The sequence below is a fragment of the Hypanus sabinus genome, chromosome 27 (assembly GCF_030144855.1).
Source record: "Hypanus sabinus isolate sHypSab1 chromosome 27, sHypSab1.hap1, whole genome shotgun sequence".
Lineage (NCBI taxonomy): Eukaryota > Metazoa > Chordata > Chondrichthyes > Myliobatiformes > Dasyatidae > Hypanus > Hypanus sabinus.
Window position 1 is genome coordinate 20,381,733 of NC_082732.1, and position 21,555 is coordinate 20,403,287.

General features: G+C 41.3%; 1 long non-coding RNA gene across 1 annotated transcript; it reads left to right on the plus strand.

Moving 5' to 3' along the window:
* Window positions 1-13,009: 13,009 nt before the first annotated feature.
* On the plus strand, window positions 13,010-16,929 carry LOC132381931 (uncharacterized). Its single transcript, XR_009508140.1, has 3 exons — window positions 13,010-13,857; window positions 14,269-14,424; window positions 16,817-16,929. It is a non-coding gene; the product is annotated as an uncharacterized LOC132381931 (long non-coding RNA).
* The last annotated feature ends 4,626 nt before the right edge of the window (window positions 16,930-21,555 follow it).

Here is a 21,555-nt window from a genome sequence, read left to right on the forward strand (position 1 = left end):
CAATTGGGAAATAGTGCTAATTTGCATTGGCTTCAAGTTCCTCTAATGTTTAGAAAATTTTAAATGAACCAGTTAAAAACTGGCATTGTTATAAATAGTACATAGTTTGATAGATTTTTAAAATTCCTCTATATTTAACGTCAGTGGTGCAATGCAATTATATTAATGTGAGTGAAAATGAGTTTACTGCAACAGAAAAGCATTCCCTCACCTATAATTAAACAATGACTTTGACACAGCACCGAACCATTTAATAGTTTCATTCATCTATAAACACTTAATTGTTTTTGTTACAGAAAGTCTGTAATAATATTTTTCTTGTTTTCTGTGCAACTAAGAAAATTAATTATTGGCTGCTCCAAAATTGATTTTTTTTTCCAGCAGATTCAAACTTTAAAATCTAAATCAGTGGTAGATGAGTAAATACAGGATACAGCACTAATTTGGCTTTTAAAGTTTGTATACACTGGACAACAATTTTTTTCAGAAGTGTTGCTTCCTCTGAATTTTTTTGTTTATGATAGACTGCTTGAAGGTGAACACAAATATAATTTCAGACTACTTGTATCACGTAGGAATTTGGAGAAACAAACTTTTATTGAATATAATGTTTAATTGCATAATGGTGCTGATGCTTTGCAATAGCTCAACTAAGTTTAAAAATATTTTGTTAATGATTTTCATTTGTACTCACAGTCTGAGGCTTGTCTCTTAAGTGTCCAACAATAATTCGCCAGCACTGATGGATTCCAGTTACCCTGTATCTTTTCTCCATGACCACAATGGCTTAGTGAAACCTTTCACTATGCTCGTCACTAACAGCACCAAGATTTGCAGGGAAGAAGTCTAAATGGGAATGCAGAAAGTGAATCTTTAGTGACATGTTGCATTTCATGGTTTTATATGCTTGAAGCATGTTTTCAACCATCTGCATGTAGTTTGGTGCTCTATAGATGCTGAGGAAAATTTTCAACAAATTCCTTGAATGCCTTCCATGTGATTTTCTCCGGTCCCACTAGAAATTCTTCAAATTGCCTGTCATTGATGACCTGTTTGATTTTGGACCAACAAAAATGCTTTCCTTAATCTTGGCATCAGTTATTCTGGGAAGCATCTGTCTGAAATATCAAAATCCTTCTTAGAAATTTTTGTGCCTGGTGATAGCAAATTCCATTCTTACAGTCCTAAACCCAGTAATTATTACTAAAACCTGGACAAGATGGGAAATTTTCCAGCTTACATTGCAGGCAACATTTTAATTGACTTGAATTATGAACTGAAATAATAAACATAAGTGATTTTCAAAAATGATGTGTGATAGGGAAATGTTATGGTGATTTTCATGATCAGTAGTCCAAAATTCATAAGATACACCTAAAGGTATTCAGGAATCTTTGTTATCCTGTGATACTTGTATAATAGATGAACTGTAAACCAGGCCAGTCATGTATTAAGGTCACCTTTTCTGTGAACTCTGTTATCTGCGTTCCAGCTTAAGTCCACTGTAACAACGTGCAGTTTTACAATTATTTAATAATTTCTTTTGACTTGTTGCGCATGTAGATTGCTAACTTCCTCCTTTCAACCTATCCCAAGGTTAATACAATATTGTTTTGATTATTTCATGAGAAGAAACAGAAGTAGACTACATCTGCATGTGTGTTCAGCTTAGTTCATCTCCTCATGACTCCTTGTGTATGTAGCAATTCAAGTAGCATATCAGCTGTAGCTCCTTGAAATACATAACTGTATCAGAGTTGTATCTCCTTTTCTGAGTCCTAAACAACCAATTCCTTTTCTTGTGACTCTCCCTTTGGCAATTATGGACTCCACACATTTAAAAAAGCCTTTTCTTCATAATTCCTTTCAGGATGTTGTCTTTAAGTTTACCATTCATTCCAATTTTAAGGGATTTTGGGCCAACCTTAATTTTATTTAATCTCTGCCCATAAGACAGCTCATCGAGTGAATCTATTTTCTACCACCTCCAAGACATAAAGACCAAAACCATGTGCCAGTTCTGGTCTCATTACAATTAAGGGCATGACTTTTTTGTTTGCAACATCTTTGCATTGAAAGGTAATGTATAAACAGCAGAGATGAATGGCTGGTTAGTCTGAATCTGCTGTGTTGTATAACCTTTCGTGACATTGAATCTTACGAATGTGGACTGCAAGATTTAATAGCATGAGCTTAAATTTAATGTCTCATCTGATACCTGTCACCTCTGATAATGTTGCGCAACTTAAGTGCTCCACTGGAGTGTCAAAGTGGACAACATGGTCAAATTTGGAAAAACTGAGGAAACAATCAATTATTTAAGGGCATTGATAATCCGTGCAATATGTTTGCCAAAGAAGAGAAAGAGACAAAATGAGAGCTATTCTCTCAGTACAGTAGGAGGGGTATTAATGGGAAAGCCAATGTTTATTGCCCTTCAGAAAGTGATGGTGAATGGCTGCCTTGTGCCTCCATAACCATAACTGTCGGGGCAGTGCAGGAATACAGTGATCAATGATCATGACCTCAGTTTAATGTTTTGGAAGTTACAACACATAATTTCCAAAGAAAGATGTAGCATCTGAAATACAGGTCAAGTTCATTCTTTACTTTTAGGGAGGCATGCACTTACCACGGTAGTGTGATAGATGCAATTAACGTGTTTTACATCTAACCAATAATTAAATGAACAAGAATACTTAACATTCACGAGATTACTCAAATATAACTAAAATATTAAATACACAACAGCCTCCACTTACCACTTACTATTAATATGTTTTTTGGGTTACTGTTGAGTTATTTGAGGTGTTTTTCTGTCCAAAGCAGAACAGCAAAATTTGTCCCTTATTACACAGTATCCAGTCAGGGTGGGTGAAGATGGACTCTGAATGATGAAAAGAATAGTAAATCAGCCCTGCATTGTTACTCAAGCACCAGATTCATTCACCAGTTTTCCATCCCTGTTCCTGTTCACTCTTGACTACTCTTCCAATGTCACCTATGGTTCTTGCCTTTACATAGCTCTAGTCCACAACTTCATAGCAAAGTTGAGAGAGTGCTACTAAATCAACAAGGGAATGTTAATAGTCATTGCTCATTATGAAAGCAAGTCGTGTGGTTTTTGTTTTCACTGGTGCGTGGGCAGCATTGATCATTCCGTGGATCTGTAGATGGACTTGGACTACCTAAAGCAGCCACCTTGAATTACTGGAACTATACCATAATCCTTAAAACCTTCCAAATCCATGATGGGGTAAGCAAATGGACATCAATGTTCTCTTCCAGGCTCACATCACGGACCACTGAGGTCCTTATCACATATGGTTAACCCCTTGGGTTGGCTACCTGCTTCACATGCCTGACGGAACAATCCCAAGATGCATACATATTGCAACTTGGAACATAGAAAAGTACAGCAGAGTACAGGCCCTTTTGGCCAGGAGGTTGTGCTGACCTTTTAACCTACTTCAAGATTATGCTAGTGCTTCCCTCCTGCATAGCCCTCCACGTTTTTTCTCTATCCATGTGCCTATCTAAAAGTCTCAAATGTCCCAAATGTATCTACCTCTACCACCACTCCTGACTTCTTTCCACACACCCACCACTCCCTGTGTGTTTATGTATTTTTAAAAAAACTACCTTAGACATCATCTCCCTTATACTTCACTCTATTCACCTTAAAATTATTCCCTCTCATAATAGCCATTCTGCACTGAGAAAAAGGTGCTGTCTACAGGTCTCTGTCAGCAGGGAGGGAAACTGAGATCGATGGATCTTACGATCTTGCACATCTCTGTAAAGTCACCTCTCATCTTCCCTCACGTCAAAGAGAATAGCCCTAGCTTTCTCAATCTTTCAACAAGAAGTAATGGTAGGCAGGCAAGAAAATAATTCACTGATCTTCTGGGGGAAGGGTTAACAGCCTTACTGACTCCTGGAGATCCTTGGTCCATGATATTCAATATGGAGAAGGACATTTGACTGGCACTGAGAACTGCAATTTCGAGTCAACAATACACAAGCTTGCAAAATAGGTGTACTGTTTCATAAACTCTGTATTCTGTACAGTCTCCTGCTCCACATGGGAATAGTCTGCAGTTACTGCATCAGTTGCTTCAAAATCCACAGGACCCATGCTCAGCTTTCTGTGATTTAGAGAAACTGCCAAAGGTGTATTACTGAAAAGCTGTTGCTGCCAGCTAAAATCCCAATGTCAATAACCTCTTTTGTTTCTCTGTATACTTCCAAACATTAACAGAATAATTTTGATACTCTGTGAACTGAAATAACATTAGTTGCTCTGTTATTTCAGCAGTGAATTCTGGGAGGTAGTGAAATCCTAAAGAACTCTTCAATAGAATTATACAAAGATTTGTTATGAGATGGGAGAATATTGTAGCCAACCAGGAAATAAATGACTTTTGGTATATTGAACAAACATTAGACCTACTTCAAGATGATAATATCTAAATGGAAAAAATTGGTAGAAGTCTAAAGGTACATCGGACACTTTTAATATCAATTAGACGTATTTTAGGCCCAATGAATAATTCTGTCATTCTCTTATCAACAGACTGTGTGCACTAGATATCAGCACAGTGCTGTGAGCAGGCATCTTGTCTGTCAGTTCAGTTAGGGGACAGAAATTATTGAGCATCACTCCATAGGCTGGTGTTTTACCAATAAAACTTGGATCAATGTGTCTTGATTTAAGGACTAGGTGATGCTAAGGATTTGGGAACAGTTTCATCAGTATAGATATGCCAGTTGGCCATTCATCACTCAAATGCAGGTTTCCCTTCCTGCTGACAGAATTATAATTGTTCTAACGAGTTGTTTTCTTTATCTCTTTTGCATAAGAGATAATAAACAGATGGCCCGTCTTTGTGATCTGTTGAACACCAATAACATGGGACAACAAAGATTTTGCTTCCTGGGTACTTTTGAGTGTATCTTACAAACTTCGGGCTGTTGATCATGAAAATCACCGTGAAATTTCCCTGTTGCGCACCATATTGTTGTTATTTCAAATCATAATTCAGGTCAATTAAAATATTGCCCACAATGTAAGCTGAAAAGTTTTCTGTCTTATCTGGGCAAGCCTGGGCCTGCGTAGGCAGGGTGGATGCCGCATGGCAGGACAAGTTTTAGAAAGGCTGTAAATTTCCATGAAGGATTTTAATATTTGTGACATGTTTTCCACAATAACGGATGCCAAGATTAAGGAAGGCATTCTTCTTGTTCCTCAAATCAAACAGGCCATCAATGATGGGCAATTTGAAGTACTTCTAGTAGAACCGGTAAAAATTGCATGAAGGCATTCAAAGCTGTTGTTGAAAAATTCCCTGGCAATTACAGAGCACCAAACTACATGCAGATTGTTGACAACGTTCTTCAAGATTCATTTTCTGCATTTCCATTTAGACTTCTTCCCTGCAAGTCTTGGTATTGTCAGTGACGAGCATGGTGAAAGGTTTCATCAGGACATTGCAGTCATGGAGAAACAGTATCAGGGCAACTGGAATCCATCAATACTGGCTGTTTATTGTTGGACCCTTAAGCAAGAATCCTCAGACACTGACTACAAATGAAAATCATCAACAAAACATTTTAACTTAGTTGAACTATTGCAACGCATCAGCACAGTTATGCAATTAAACACATTATATTCAATACAAGTAAATTTTTTGAATCTGCAAATTCCTACGTGATACAAGTAGTGTGAAATTATATTTATGTTCTGCTTCAAGGTGGTTTATCATAAACAAATGCATTCTGAGAAAGTAACACTTTGGAAAAAAAATTGTTGTCCAATGTAATCAACTTTTCAAAGACAAGCAGCATATTCTTTCAGTGTCCTGGCTAAGATCCGCTGCTAAACCAATACTCCACACAGAAAATGAACTGGTCATTTGCTTATTTGTTACTGTGAGACTTCATGCAATGGATTTCTGTTATTTCAAACTGTAATCCAGTGGTTGGAAGGATATGTGGACACAGCTAGATATCATGGCCCGCAGCAATGGGAGTCCTTCATCTCTGGTGACATTCAGGTCTTCCTTCATTGTGTCAATAGCTTGGTTTTCACTACTGTAAGTAATGCAAATCCCACAGTTATGCTGTTTTCATAAGTTTTGTTTTACTAGTCAGGGTTGTTAGTCCTGAACTGAACCCCCAAACCTGGAGAACTAGTGGACCACTCTTAGTCTAGCTTCTACCCTTTGACTTGTTTGGCATGGGTGACCCTACCAAGAACCAAAGCAAAAAGCCCTGACTCCAGCCAACATACCTCTCTGGATCATTGAGTCACGCTTTCAAACTCTCTGACAAGGTTGTGGTCCTCTTGGAGAAAAGTTCATGAAAGCCATTACCTAAATGCAAGTTTGTGCTCTTGTGCAGGTCCTCTTTCTGTTAAGAAAGTCCTGTTGTCCCACTCAAAATTGTATCTAACTGTGAAAACTTTGTAATAATGTTGGAAAACTTGTAGTTAAGCTCTAAGAGACTCTGCCATCTGTGCCTAGACACAAATGAAGACTGGCTACCATACCAAATATTAGAAGGTAAACACTGGTGTTTTCAAGGGCAGAGGATGAAAGATTGGATGGGACAAAAGCAGACCAAATTATAATATTTGGAATGATATTGATTTTGGTTCCAATAACTAACGGATAAAAGCAGGATAAGAACTGGAATAATAAGGAAACATTGCTCAATGTTCAAGCTGAGTGCAAAAAAAAAATTTAAATCATATCTCATGTTGGTTTATAACTGCAAGGTATGGCTATGCATGCAATACATGTTTTAGAAGTGGAGAATCTTTGCATCCTGTTAAGCCTTTTCAAATGGGTGTAAAATCACTCACCTGAAAAATACTTGATCTCAAAAATTCTCATGCAGTAGTTTGAATTAATAGGGCAACTCATTTAAATATGAAGTATGAAATGAGATAAATTTTGAGCTTGTGCATTTCCCCGGCTCAGCAACAGATGTCACTCTTGTACCTTATTCTTTGGCCTGAGAGGGATTTTGTGTCATGAAGGGGCTGCAGATGCTGGAACCTGGATCAACAATCTGCAGGAACAACTCAACATGTCCAGCAGCATCGGCGAGGAGATACTGCCAACACATCAAGTTAAAACCTGGATGGTATGGTAGCAGAACACTATTACTGACCCACTGACCCAGGTCCAATTGTGCTGCTATCGGTGAGGAGTTTGTACGTTCTCCCCATGACTGCATATGTTTCTTCTCATGTTCCAAAGACAAAAGTTTAATTGGTCACATGGGTGTAATTGGGCCTGTTCCTGTACTGTATCTCTAAATGAAAATATAAAAATAAGTAATCCCTGAATCGGGTCACAAAACTTCAATCCCTCTCCTCCTTCACCCTTACAGATGCTCAACCTGCAGCAGATTGTGTTACATTTTATTACCACCGTTTAACACTGTGATTCTTCTAACCCACCGCTGCAGTCAGGTTTTGTGGAAGTAAATGTCACCGGACATCTATCTGGTAATTGTCACTACTGGCTTGTCAATTCCCCCCTCCCTTCTTTAACTTTGTCAAAGCCCGGCCTCACACTACCTTTTCATCAGAGATACAGAACAGAAGGAAGATGCACTACTTATCGAGGCACTATTGACATCACACAGTGAATCATGAGAGTGAGATCCTACTAATTTCATCCTCTTCCCCCCCACCACCCCATCACTGAATCCACAAAGCAATTGAGCCACAAGAACTAGAAGGGTATTATTGACATTTACAACAAAACAAGTGATTCAACAATCAGCTTCAGCATCAGGTTCCTGCTGAATTAGCTGGCCTCAGCTAGCAACTGAGCAGGACTTCAGTGCCATTATGTTTGGGAGGAAGATTTGCTACTGGCATCAGTCATGGAATATGTTTTGTGTTTGAGCATCAGATTAAAGTCTGCAGTCAAATAGCCAAACTAATATACACTTTTCCCTCTGAACTGTATGGCCGAGCAGTAACTGAAATGCTTCCGTGCACGTAGCCTTTGTGAACACACAGCTGGAATTAGACACAGCTAGAAAAAGTTCACGAAATGTGTAAGATTTTCTTTGTACTGTATTTCATTATACCCTTCAATTAGTACATTAAATCAAAAGTATGTGATGGTTCAATATTCATTATACATATTACAAAAATATTTAAAGTGCCGCACAGTTTCCAGGTCATGTAAACATTTCCTGCTCAGAGGAATGATTGGTCTGTGTGGCTGTAAAAAAAAAATTAAAGGGACTGTCGCTAATGTAAAACCTTGTGGAAGAGAAGCAAGACTCAAATATTGATGTATAAATTGCCAGGTATTCAACCAATTCCAAGTCCTCTCTCTCTATGCTATTTCTGGAATTCAAGTTCCAACATCCTCACATATCTTGGTCAAGTGACCATTGTTTATATGAGCCATCAGGGTGTTCTGAGCATCAGGAAATATCTCAGTGGTACTTGGTGTCGTCCGGGTTAAGTGAAGTCTTTTAGCTCGTGCTGTTCGAACTGCAGTGGACTGATTGTAAGAACGTGAGTGTGCGTGGTTCTTCATCTTGGCAGGCCTGGTTCATTGCTCCCACGGTAAGTTGCCCAGTGTGTACTGTTACTAATGGTTCTCAATAAAAAATGTTTAATCAGACTACTCCATTGCCGCTCCACGCATGCGTAACACGGACTGTGGGGGGAGGGGGTATGAATTCCCCATACCTAGCCCTACCTTCCAGTTCTTGATCTATAGTGCAGCAAGTTTAAACTCTACGGGTATACATTTGAGTGTTTTTTAAATGTGACGAGGACTTCTGCATCTCCTATCTCTCTAAACTTAAAAATAAGTAAGCAACCAATGGCCCATGGATGAAGAAAAGCTAAGGTAAATACAGATGCTGGTAATATGAAATAAAATCACTAAGTACTGGAAATTCACAACAAGTCGGGCAGCAGGTGTAAAGCATTACCTGTTGAGGGATGGCCTTCAGGATAAATTTGTGGGCAAAATTAATGGGAAGACACTGAATTCCTAAGCAATGGATTTGAGGACAGGCAGACAAAGAAAAAGGAACAATGAGAATGGGGGAAGAGCAAGCATGCGGCATATGAAAAATCTACAAAGAATGACATTTTATTTTCCACTATTTTTATTAGTTTCTACATAAGAGTACAGAGTACAAGAAAGAGTATATAAAAGGTCAAAAAAGATTTTTTTAAACTATCAATTACATTATATCTGTTCATAATAGCAATCTCATTACCCCGTATTCATGTAAGTTAATCGATAGTTATATTGAAATATACTATTTTATTACAAAAAAATCTAACTCCTAACAAGACCGAAGCTGTTCATTAAGAAGAAAAGAAGGTAAAATACCTTCTTAAATAATAAAAATCAATAATACCCAACATCTGAGTTTAAACAATGAATTGAAGGTTTTGAAAATAATTCAGAAAAGATCCCCACAATGTTTGAAAGTCTTGACGAGATTCAGAAATTGAACAACGAATCTTCTCTAAATCTAAATGTAACATAACGTCGCATAACCATTAAGCATGCGTAGGAGGAAAAACATCCTTCCGTTTAAAGTTTCTACATTAGTTTCTATGTAGAAACTAATAAAATATTGGAAAAGAAAGAATGATACTTTAAAATCAGTCTGGAAACATAGAAAATAGGTGCAGGAGTAGGCCATTTGGCCAGTCGAGCCTGCACCACCATTCAGTATGATCATGACTGATCATCCAACTCAGAACCCTGTACCTGCTTTCTCTCCATACCCCCGATCCCTTTAGCCACAAGGGCCATATCTAACTTCCTCTTAAATATAGCCAATGAACCGGCTTCAACTGTTTCCTGTGGCAGAGAATTCCACAGATTCACCACTCTCTGTGTGAAGAAGTTTTTCTTCATCTCGGTCCCAAAAGGCTTCCCCTTTATCCTTAAACTGTGACCCCTTGTTCTGGACTTCCCCAACATCGGAAACAATCTTCCTGCATCTAGCCTGTCCAATCCCTTTAGAATTTTACTCGTTTCAATAAGATCCCCCCTCAATCTTCTAAATTCCAGTGAGTATAAGCCTAGACGATCCAGTCTTTCTTCATATGAAAGTCCTGCCATCCCAGGAATCAGTCTGGTGAACCTTCTCTGTACTCCCTCTATGGCAAGAATGTCTTTCCTCAGATTAGGGGACCAAAACTGCACACAATATTCTAGGTGTGGTCTCACCAAGGCCTTGTACACTGCAGTAGAACCTCCCTGCTCCTGTACTCAAATCCTTCTGCTTTGAATGCCAACATACCATTTGCCTTTTTCACCGCCTGCTGTACCTGCATGCCCACCTTCAACGACTGGTGTACAATGACACCCAGGTCTTGTTGCATCTCCACTTTTCCTAATCGGCCACCGTTCAGATAATAACCTGTTTTCCTGTTCTTGCAACCAAAGTGGATAACCTCACATTTATCCACATTAAATTGCATCTGCCATGAATTTGCCCACTCTCCTAACCTATCCAAGTCACCCTGCATCCTCTTAGCATCCTCCTCACAGCTAAAACTGCTGCCCAGCTTTGTGTCATCCGCAAACCTGGAGATGCTGCATTTAATTCCCTCGTCTAAATCATTAATATATATTGTAAACAACTGGGGTCTCAGCACTGAGCCTTGCGGTACCCCACTAGTCACTGCCTGCCATTCTGAAAAGGTCCCGTTTACTCCCACTCTTTGCTTCCTGTCTGCCAACCAATTCTCTATCCACATCAATACCATACCCCCAATACCGTGTGCTTTAAATTTGCACACTAATCTCCTGTGTGGGACCTTGTCAAAAGCCTTTTGAAAATCTAAATATACCACATCCACTAGCTCTCCCCTATCCACTCTGCTAGTTACATCTTCAAAAAATTCTATAAGATTCATCAGACATGATTTTCCTTTCACAAATCCATGCTGACTTTGATGATTTCACCTCTTTCCAAATGTGCTGTTATCACATTTTTGATAACCGACTCTAGCATTTTCCCCACCACTGATGTCAGACTAACCGGTCTATAATTCCTCGGTTTCTCTCTCCCTCCTTTTTTAAAAAGTGGGGTTAGATTAGCCACCCTCCAATCCTCAGGAACTCATCCAGAATCTAAGGAGTTTTGAAAAATTATTACTAATGCATCCACTATTTCTTGGGCTACTTCCTTAAGCACTCTGCGATGCAGACCATCTGGCCCTGGGGACTTATCTGCCTTTAATCCCTTCAATTTACCTAACACCACTTCACTACTAACATGTATTTCCCTCAGTTCCTCCATCTCACTAGACCCTCGGTCCCTTACTATTTCCAGAAGATTATTTATGTCCTCCTTAGTGAAGACAAAACCAAAGTAGTTATTCAATTGGTCTGCCATGTCTTTGTTCCCTAAGGTCAATTCACCTGTTTCTAACTGTAAGGGACCTACATTTGTCTTGACCAATCTTTTTCTTTTCACATATCTATAAAAGCTTTAACAGTCAGTTTTTATGTTCCCCGCCAGCTTTCTCTCATAATATTTTTTCCCTTTCCTAATTAAGCCCTTTGTCCTCCTCTGCTGGTCTCTGAATTTCTCCCAGTCCTCAGGTGTGCCGCTTTTTTTTGCTAATTTATATGTTTCTGCTTTGGACTTGATACTATCCCTAATTTCCCTTGTCAGCCACGGGTGCACTACCTTCCCTGCTTTATTCTTTTGCCAAACTGGGTTGAACAATTGTTGTAGTTCATCCATGCGATCTTTAAATGCTTGCCATTGCATGTCCACTGTCAACCTTTTAAGTATCATTTGCCAGTCTAACTTAGCTAATTCACGTCTCATACCTTCAATGATACCCTTCTTTAAGTTCAGAACCTTTGTTTCTGAATTAACTATGTCACTCTCCATCTTAATGAAGAATTCCACCATATTATGGTCACTCTTACCTAAGGGGCCTCACATGACAAGATTGCTAACTAACCCTTCCTCATTGCTCAATACCCAATCTAGAATGGCCTGCTCTCTAGTTTGTTCCTCGACATGTTGGTTCAGAAAACCATCCCGCATACATTCCAAGAAATCCTCTTCCTCAGCACCCTTACCAATTTGGTTCACCCAATCTATATGTAGATTGAAGTCACCCATTATATTCCATTATTGCATGCATTTCTAATTTCCTGTTTAATGCCATCCCCAACCTCACTACTACAGTTAGGTGGCCTGTACACAACTCCCACCAGCATTTTCTGCCCCTTAGTGTTATGCAGCTCTACCCATATCGATTCCACATCCTCCAGGATAATGTCCTTCCTTTCTATTGCGTTAATTTCCTCTCTAACCAGCAATGCTACCCCACCTCCTTTTCTTTCCTGTCTATCCCTCCTGAATATTGAATATCCCTGGATGTTGAGCTCCCATCCTTGGTCACCCTGGAGCCATGTCTCTGTGATCCCAACTATATCATATTCATTAATAACTATCTGCACATTCAATTCATCCACCTTGTTATGAATGCTCCTCACATTGACACACAAAGCCTTCAGGCTTGTTTTTACAACACTCTTTGCCCTTATATAATTATGTTGAAAAGTGGCTCTTTTTGCTTTTTGCCCTGGATTTGCCTGCCTGCCACTTTTACTTTTCACCTTACTATTTTTTGCTTCTACCCTCATTTTACACCCCTCTGTCTCTCTGCACTTGTTCCCATCTCCCTGCCACATTAGTTTAAAGCCTCCTGAACAGCAGTAGCAAATGCTCCCCCTAGGACATTGGTTCCAGTCCAGCCCAGCCCAGGTGCAGACCATCCTGTTTATACCGGTCCCACCTCCCCCAGAACTGGTTCCAATGCCCCAGAAATTTGAATCCCTCCCTCTTGCACCATTTTTCAAGCTACGTATTCATCTGAAATATCCTCCTATTTCTACTCTGACTAGCACATGGCACTGGTAGTAATCCAGAGATTATTACCTTTGTGGTCCTACTTTTTAGTTTGTCTCCTAACTCCCTAAATTCACCTTGTAGGACCTCATCCCGTTTTTTACCTATATCATTGGTACCTATGTGCACCACGACCACTGGCTGTTCACCCTCCCATTCCAGAATGTCCTGCAGCCACTCAGAGACATCCTTGACCCTTGCACCAGGGAGGCAACATACCATCCTGGAGTCTGGTTTGCGGCCGCAGGAACGCCTATCTATTCCCCTTACAATCGAATCCCCTATCACTATAGCTCTCCCACTCCTTTTCCTTCCCTCCTGTGCTGTAGAGCCACCCATGGTGCAATGAACTCGGCTGCTGCTGCCTTCCCCTGATGAGACATCTTCCCCCAACAGTATCCAAAACAGTATACCTGTTTAGGAGGAAGATGACCCCAGGGGACTCCTGCACTACCTGCCTACTGCTACACTGTCTAGTGGCCACCCCTTCCCTTTCTGCCGGTTTAGCCTTTACCTGCGGTGTGGCCAACTCACTGAACGTGCTATTCACGACTTTCTCAGCATCGCGGATGCTCCACTATGAATCCAATCGCAGCTTCAGATGCTCAATACAGTCTGCCAGAAGCTGCAGTTGGACACACTTCCTGCACACATAGTCATCGGGGACACTGGAAGTATCCCTGATTTCTCACATGCTGCAGGATGAACAAACCACGGGGCCGATCTCAGCTGCCATGACCTACCCAATACTTGCCTCAACTTTTGAAACTTTCTCCTTTGAAAGGAACTTACCCGGCCTTACCTCACTTGGAGTGAAGCTCGTCCTCCGCCTCTTCTCGTCGAAGCTCTGAAGTCAAAGCCTCAAATCTCCACTCCTTCACTGGCCACTTTCCACAGGCCGCTCCGCTTGAGGTAACCCTTTATTTATTTGTTTGAGCTTTTCAAACTGTTTGGTCACCTAACCTTGATTGCCAAATCAGCTGCTTTCTGCTGAGTCTGAGCTATTCATATCTTGATTGTCTAATCAACAGCTCTCTGCTGAGCTATTCAAATCTTGATTGACTCGATTGCACAGCCCAACTGCCAAAACTGCCAGAATCTCTCGAGTCAAAGCCTCAAATCTCCACTCCTTCACTGGCCCACTCACTCACTGGCTGCTTTTGGAGCGGGTCTGTCCTATTTTAATGTATTTGCTTCTTCTCATTGGTAAATTTTATATCTCATAAAAATATACAATAGTAAGTACTGTACAGGATTGGAGAATACTTCTACACTTTCAAGTTGGAAAACATGTTAACAATCATTGTCTTTCCTGCACTGCAGGTATTCCATTGCCCTCCCCCCTCAACAACTGTGAGCCTCCAGAGTGTTACAGACACACACTCCAGTACAATTTTCTTTTCAACTGTAATGAACTCAATCAGTCTGAAAACTATTGCGTTCCATCAAGGGTGAGATGTGGAACAAAGCAGAATTAAGGTAAGTGATGAAGGTTAAGTTTTGAAATATTCAATGCAAGGAGGCAATGGCAAATGATAGCACTCCCCTCCCATCCTTCCACAGTTGAAATGAATTCCCACAAGATGTCTTGAGGTTTGATGAGTGATTGGATAAAGATTATATTGTCTGCAGTCAGTAACAAATGTTGAAAAGCTGAAATTGGAAAAGCTGAGAACGAGGATCTACTAAAAGTGGAATTACTGGGTGGCATGAACTCAATGGGCTGAAGGTCCTCTTTCCTTACAATATTTTTCTGTGATCCCATCTATGAATGCAGATGCCTGAAATCTGAAATAAAAATGGAATATGCTGAGGGAACCGGAATGCCAGGCAGCATCTGGGAAGAGATTTTAGGCACTGAAAAAGAGAGAAACAAGCCTGGTTTTACTTGCGGGGAGGGGTACATTAAAAAGGACAAAGGATATACCTGTAATAAAAAACAACCTAAACTTGGTCAGATGACAACAGCAGCATCTGAGAGAGGGAAATGAATGCTTGTTAGCTAGGTTTCAAAGGTACATTTAACGTCAGAGAAATGTATACAATATACATCCTGGAATACTTTCTCTTCGCAACCGTTCACAAAAACAGTGCTTCCAAAGAATGAATGACAGTTAAATGTTAGAACCCCAAAGTCCCCCCCAGCTCCCCCTTCCCCGTATAAGCAGCAGCAAGCACCTCCTCCCCCACCAGCAATAAAAAAAGCAAGTATCGGCACCCGCCACTGAGCACTCAAGCGTGCAGCAAAGACACAGACTTGCAGTGCCCCAAAGGCTGCTCATTCACCTGGTATTCAACATACCGCAGACTCACTCTCTCCCTAATAAGGGAGAAAGGGATGTCTCTGTTTCACAGCAAGACGAGAGACATAACAAACAACTCGCTGGTTTACGATGTTAAAAGTCCGTTGCATCACTTTATCCAAGCTCTGTGCCCAAAGAGCTCGGGTCTCTGGGCACACAACCAGCAGCCAACTCAGGGCTTTCGATCTTCCATCTCCCACGACACACCGGATTACAGCAGAGACACCGACTTTCCATCTGCCCTTCTCCAGAACCACGAGATCCCAAAACTCTAAAGGCCAGCTAATTTCTTAGGCCACATCCTTGGCATATCAAATAACGCCAATCATGAAACCCCAAGAGTGAGTCCCAGAAAAACGAAGTCAGCGTGTAACTCCAGGTCAGGGTCTTCAAAGGAACCCTGAAAGGGAAAAACAGAGATATTAAAGATGGAAATAGAGCTGTTTCCAAAGATGCAAGCAAAGCAGTTGCTGTTAGGCATCATTGTCTCCTCCTACAATTAGGGTTAAATACAGGAGGATGACGAGGACAGTAGAAAAAGTAGGCAGCATCTCTGGAGAAAGAAAACCTAATTTAATGCTGTGCAGTGTTATGTCCTTGCACCAACGTTGTCCAAGGGCTACACTCCACCAAGATGAACTTACATTGGGCTTGGTGTAGAACTTCAAAGACAGAGTGGTCCAAGTGGGATGGAGAGTTAAAGTGACTGATAACCGTAAGTTCAAGGACACTTGTAAACTGAACAGTTTGTTCTACAAACTGCTTTTCATTCCTCCCATGCAGAAAAGAACATGTCAGGAGCACAGAACGCAATATACAAAATTATAAAAAGGGTAAGGAAATTGCTGCTTCATCTGGGTCAGTGGGCTGATGGAGGAAGAGGCAAGTGAAAGGGCAGGTACTGCATCTCCTACAGTGAGAAGGGGGGAGGGTTGCTGTTAATGGAGCTAAAAGATGGGGCAGAGGAAACCATGCCTTTGGAATGCTGAATAGATGGGAAAGTGTTTCCATTTGCATCCCCAACTCTCCATCCCCTTCCCTACTCTCCATCCCATCCCATCCCATCCCCAACGCTCCATCCCATCCCATCCCCAACGCTCCATCCCATCCCATCCCCAACACTCCATCCCATCCCATCCCCAACACTCCATCCCATCCCATCCCCAACACTCCATCCCATCCCATCCCCAACTCTAACGTTCTACACTGATCCAACAGAGCACAATTTTCATTCGAGGCAAGGATTTCATCTTCAGTATGACCTTGATACTCAATACTGCATTCAACATTCAGATGACCAGCTTTTCTTTGTGTCAAAATTGGGTGTTTATGATGTAAGGGCATCCATTGTAACATTCTCTGGGTTCCCTTCTTCATTTGGTGCTGCCTCACCTGTTACGTACTTCCAGCGCTTATAGTTCGTTCAGATTTCTGCAACTGCTGTGCTGAACATTTTGCAGTTCTTTCAGAATCACAGAGTTATCCAGCATTGAGACAGAGACTTCAACCCCCTGGGCCAACACTATCACCCATGTACGCTAACATTATTCCCTCTGTGTCCTCCTCAGATTCTAGCAATCCACCAACATGAGGAGCAATTTATAGCAGAAAAAGTGTTTTCCAAGGAAATCTACACAGTAACCAGGAGAATGTGCAAGGTCCACCTGAATAACATGGGAGGTGAGAATCAAACCTGGGTTGCTGCAACTGTATTAGCTGCATAACTTCCTCTGTACAGTTCTTCTTTCATATATAAAGTTTTTTCAGTGACTATAATATCATAACCAAAACCTACATACAGCACTCAAGACTGCAGAAACACTATTAACAGCTTCAAATTAAAATACTGTAATTACTGTCTGTAACACACTTGAGTCTATGAGGGGCTTGTCTCTACTGTTCACATTCATCTTGTGGTTTCACTATGATCAGCGGGGTTTCACAGCATGGGATCTATAGAGCCCTCAGTTAATGGTAGGGATCTGTGGCATGAAAAAGGTTGAGAACACCCGTCTTAGAGGGTACAAAAGCATTTGTATCTCCTGGATAACCATGATCACAGGCACCCTTTCCATACACAAGACCCCTACTTTCTCCATCCTACTTCCTAAAGCTTCAAATAGATTTCCCTTCTTACCCCCATCTTTCCCCCTCCCCCTTCCCCCCTCTTCCCCCTCCCTCCTCCCCTTTCCCCCCCTTCCCCTCTACCCTAATGCTTTGTTTTTTTTAAATTAATGAATTTAATTTGAGACTGAGGATAAGATGAGTAATACAGGACGTTTGTTAAAAGAGGAGAACAAGGTAATGAACATTATTTTGGTTTGGGGAGAGCAGGTATGTTGTTCAATGACAGAGCTTCATGTACCACCATCAATCACAGGATCAGACTTAGTGGGTCACTAAGTGGATTTCCATGTTACCAAAGCAGCTACTCCTGCAACTAGGGAGCCATCACCTTGGTAAATTACTTGTACTGACACAATAAGCGACTTCCAACTTGAGTTTGAGACAACCATCCATCAAACGTCCCATTCTTCAGTAGTCCCACCTTTACTGGAAGTGAGACAAGTTCTTGTTCAAGCATCTCTCCAAGGAAGACCTCATCTGACCTGGCCTTAACTGATCCCCTTGTCCACAAGTCCCTCAGTCTCACTCTGCTTTACACTCTCTGAAGATTCCATTACCACCCGAGCGAAGGAGCTTCTTCTTAGTCCCATGTAGTCAACCCCTCCTCCTGCCCTTTTCATTCCAGACTCTCCAACTTCTTTCCTTCCAATCCTTCTTTATCTTATCCCAATGATATTACCTCATTATCTCTTCAGTGGGCGTGAGCCAATCTCGGTTACCTCATCCAGCAATCCTACTAACCCAGGAACAAATCTAGTAAATCTAGTTGGTTTTTACCTTCCAAGGCAAATAAATCCCTTCTGACACAACTAAATAACAGCTAATCTTGCTAACGATTGAATAAAGCATACTGAGCCAAGGTAACAGAGTATCTCATATCCTAATAGAAGTGAATGCCCGCAGGAAAGGAGGAATGCTGAAAAACTTAGGAAAGGAAAGCATGCGGGAGGTGAAAAGAGAATGGAAACTTTTAACCCTGGGTATTTTTACAGGGACATCCTCTGACAAACATTATACAGTAATAGAGGATGCAAAGATTATCTTTGAAGTCTAACATCTGGGAGTAAACTTTCAGAAAGATCTGACCCTGTGCCTGGAAATTTCTTTTTAAGTCATTAATTTCCTTCTTTTATCAATGTGGGACTAAACCACTTGAGGTTTTTGCCAAGAGGGAGGGAGTGCAGAACTTCAATGGGCTGACCAGTGGTATGTCACGGATCAAAGACTGAGCATGATTGCCAAGTACAACAGTTGCAGGAAAATTTGTTTGGAGATACAGTATTTGCTTAAACAAAAAATAGAATCATTCATAGCAGAGAGGAAAACTCATCAGGCTTCCCATGTGCAATACATTCATAAAACGTAGAGCAGTAGCAGCACAGGAACAGGCCATTCGGCCCACAATGTTGTGTTGAACAGTTAATAATCAACTGGCCAACTAAACTCGTCCCTTATGCCTACACATTGAAAATAAAGAAAACAACCCAAATTTGTCCAACCTCTCATTATAGCATATGCTCTCTAATCCAGGCAACATCCTGATAAGTGTCTTCTGTACCCTTTCCAAAGCTTTGACATCCTTCCTGTAATGGGGTGGCCAGAACTTTATGCGATACTCCAGATGCAGGCTAACTAGAATTTTATAAAGCTGCAATATTACTTTCGAACTCAATGCCTCGACTATAAAGGCAAGCATACCATATGCATTCTTAACCACCATTTTCGAGGAGTAATGATCTTGGACTCCAATATTCCTCTGCTTATCAACACTTTCTTTCCCTTTACGGTGTTCTGTCACTTTTCATTTGACCTGCCAAGATGTAACTCTTCACTTCTGACAGGATTAAATTCCATCTCAGAATCAGAATCAAGAATCAAGTTTAATATTACTGGCCTAAATGCCTTGAAATTTGTTGCTTTGCAGAAACAGTGCATTGCAGTACATAATAATAAAGATCTATGCATTTCAATAAGAAACATCTACAAAAATTAACTTAAATAACATGCAAAATGAGAGCAAAAAAAATAGTGAGGTAGTACACATGAGTTAATTGTTCATTCAGAAATCTGAAAGCAGAGGAGAAGAAGCTGTTCCTGAAACATTGAGAGTGTATTTTCAAGCTCCTGGACCCCCTCCTAGATGGTAGCAATGAGAAGAGGGCGTCTCCTGGGTGGTCCTTAATGATGGGTGCCGACTTTCTGAGGCATCACCTGAAGGTGTCCTGGATGCTGGAAAGGCTGGTGCCAAGTAATAATGGAGCTGGCAGAGTTGAAAACTTTTGCAGCTTTTTCTGATCCTGTACAGTGCACCTCTGCCCTTCATACCAGACAGTGACGCAACCCCGTTCAAATGCTCTGCACGGTACATCTGTAGAAATTTGTGAGTATCTTTGGTGACGTGCCAAGTCTTCTCGGACTCCTAATGAAATATAGCTGCTGTCATGCCTTCTTTGTAATTGCATCAATACTTTGGGCCTAGGATAGATCTTTGGAGATATCAGCACCCAGGACTTGAATCTGCTCACCCTTTCCACTACTGATCTCTTGACTTCCCCTTCCTGAAGTCCACAATCCATTCCTTGATCTTACTGGCCTTGAGTGCAAAGCTGTTGGAATGCACACAATGATACTGTAAATCTCGCTCCTGTACACCTCCTCGTCACCATCTGAAATTATACCAACAATAGTTGGGTCGTCAGCAGATATATAGATGGTGTTTGAGCTGTGCCTAGCCACACAATTGTGGGTGTAGAGAGGGTAGAGCAGTGAATGGCTAAGCAGTGTTGATTGTCAGCGAGGGGGAGATATTATTTCAGAACTGCACAGGCTGTGGATTCTCAGTGCCGAAGTCAAGGATTGAGTTGCCGAGGGAAGTACAGAGGCCCAGGTTTTGGAGCTTGTTAATTTGAACTGAGGGTGTGATTGTGTTGAATGCTGAGCTGTAGTCAATAAACTGCAGTCTGACATAGGTGTTAGTACAGTCCAGGTAATCCACAGTCAACCTCTCAAAGCACTTCATCACAGTAGATGTGAGTGCCACTGGATGATCGTTGTTGAGGAAGCTCACCCTGCTCTTCTTGGCCACTGATACGATTGTCACCCTTTTGAAACAGGTGGGAGGCTCTGACTGTAGCAGTGGGAGATTGAAGATGTCCTTGTACACTCCCGCCAGTTGGTTGGCACAGGTTTTCAGTTCCCTTCCAGGTACACCATTGGAGTCTGACGCCTTGCAATGGTCCACCCTCTTGGAAGATGTTCTGACATTGGCCTCTAAGACAGAGATCTCAGGGTCACCGGATGCTGCATGGTTTAGCACAGGTGTGGTATTATTCTGCTGTTCAAAGCATGAATAAAAGGCATTAAGCTCATTTGGGAGTGAAACATCACTGCCATTCATGATGTTAGGTTTTGCTTTGTGGGAAGTAATGACCTGCAAACCCTGACAGAGCTGGTGTACATCCAATTCCACCTCTAACTTCAATCAGAATTGTGTTTTGTCCTTAAACTAGACTTCCAGAGGTTGTACCTTGATTTCTTGTATAGTTTGGATACCGGTGTTGAATGCCACAGACCTAGCCCTCAGCAGATTACAAACCTCCTGGTTCATCCTTTTGGTTTGAATATGTCTGGTATGTTCTCAAAAGCGCACATACAGGTCTTGATGAAGTGGATGACAACTGTGGCGTATTCATTCAGACTCGAAGATGAATCCATGAATATAGTCCTGTCCACTGACTCAGAGCAGTCCTGTAAGTGATCCTCCATCTCCCTTGGCCATCCCTTCTTGACCCTCACCACTGGTGCTGTGGTATTTTGTCTTTGCATCAGTAGAAGTACTGCCAGGTGATTGGACTTTCCAAAGTGTGGCTGTGGGATGGCATAGTAAACATTCTTGATGGTGGTATGATAGTGGTCAAGTGTGTTGACTCCACTGGTGATACAGATGTTGGTGATAGTTGTTCAGAACCTCCTTCAAGCTGGCTTGGTTGAAATCTCCCATAGTTTCATGCCTGTCCATTACATTGCTCAGCTCCTCTGGTGCCTGCCTGATGTTGGTCTGAAGTGGAACGTACACCAGTACCAGGATGATGGCAGAAAACTCCTTCAGCACATAAAATGGATCTTTGACTGATAGATGTTGTAGGCTGGGTGAGCAGGATAGAGACAGAACCACCACATC